This window comes from Priapulus caudatus, unplaced genomic scaffold (genome assembly GCF_000485595.1).
Source record: "Priapulus caudatus unplaced genomic scaffold, Priapulus_caudatus-5.0.1 Scaffold2094, whole genome shotgun sequence".
Taxonomy (NCBI): domain Eukaryota; kingdom Metazoa; phylum Priapulida; class Priapulimorpha; order Priapulimorphida; family Priapulidae; genus Priapulus; species Priapulus caudatus.
In genome coordinates this window covers 13186-13973 of record NW_014579155.1, presented here as the reverse complement: position 1 = coordinate 13973, position 788 = coordinate 13186, and positions in this window count along the sequence as shown.

Here is a 788-nt window from a genome sequence, read left to right as displayed (position 1 = left end):
TGTGTGTGCGTGCGTATGTGTGTGTGCGTGTGTGTGTTCTGCGCTCACGCCAGCTCTCCCTGCCACTTCCATACTCACAGTCCTGCAGTCTCTTGAACTCGAGCTCCAGCACGGCAAGCTTCTGCTGCAGCTCCTCCTTCTCCTTCTCCGCCTTCTCCCTCGCCTGCCTCTCCACGTTCAACCGGCTTCTGCTCACAAATCAAACACACACACAGAGTCAGTCGCTGCGGCGACGCTCACCGCGGCGACGCTCACCGCGGCGACGCTCACCGCAGCAACGCGTCACCACGGCAACGCTCACCACGGCAACACGTCACCACGGCAATGCGTCACCACGGCAACGCTCACCACGGCGACGCGTCACACGACCGAAGGTTTGCACTGGAATAACTCACAGTGGTCATTTTATCCTCAACTGCAAAATCTATACTCTTCTGTTACAACCCCTCCATAAGTGCATCCCTCCCCCCTTCCTTTCTTCCCCTCCTCCTCTAGTGCAACTATCTCTCCTCCTCCTTCCTTCCCTCCTTCGTTCATATATCACCCCTCCTCCCTTCCTTTCTTCCCCTCCTCCTCTACTGCACCTATCTCTCCTCCTCCTTCGTTCATATACCACCCCTCCTCCCTTCCTTTCTTCCCCTCCTCCTCTACTGCACCTATCTCCTCTCCTCCTTCGTTCATATACCACCCCTCCTCCCTTCCTTTCTTCCCCTCCTCCTCTACTGCACCTATCTCCTCTCCTCCTTCGTTCATATACCACCCCTCCTCCCTTCCTTTCTTCCCCTCCT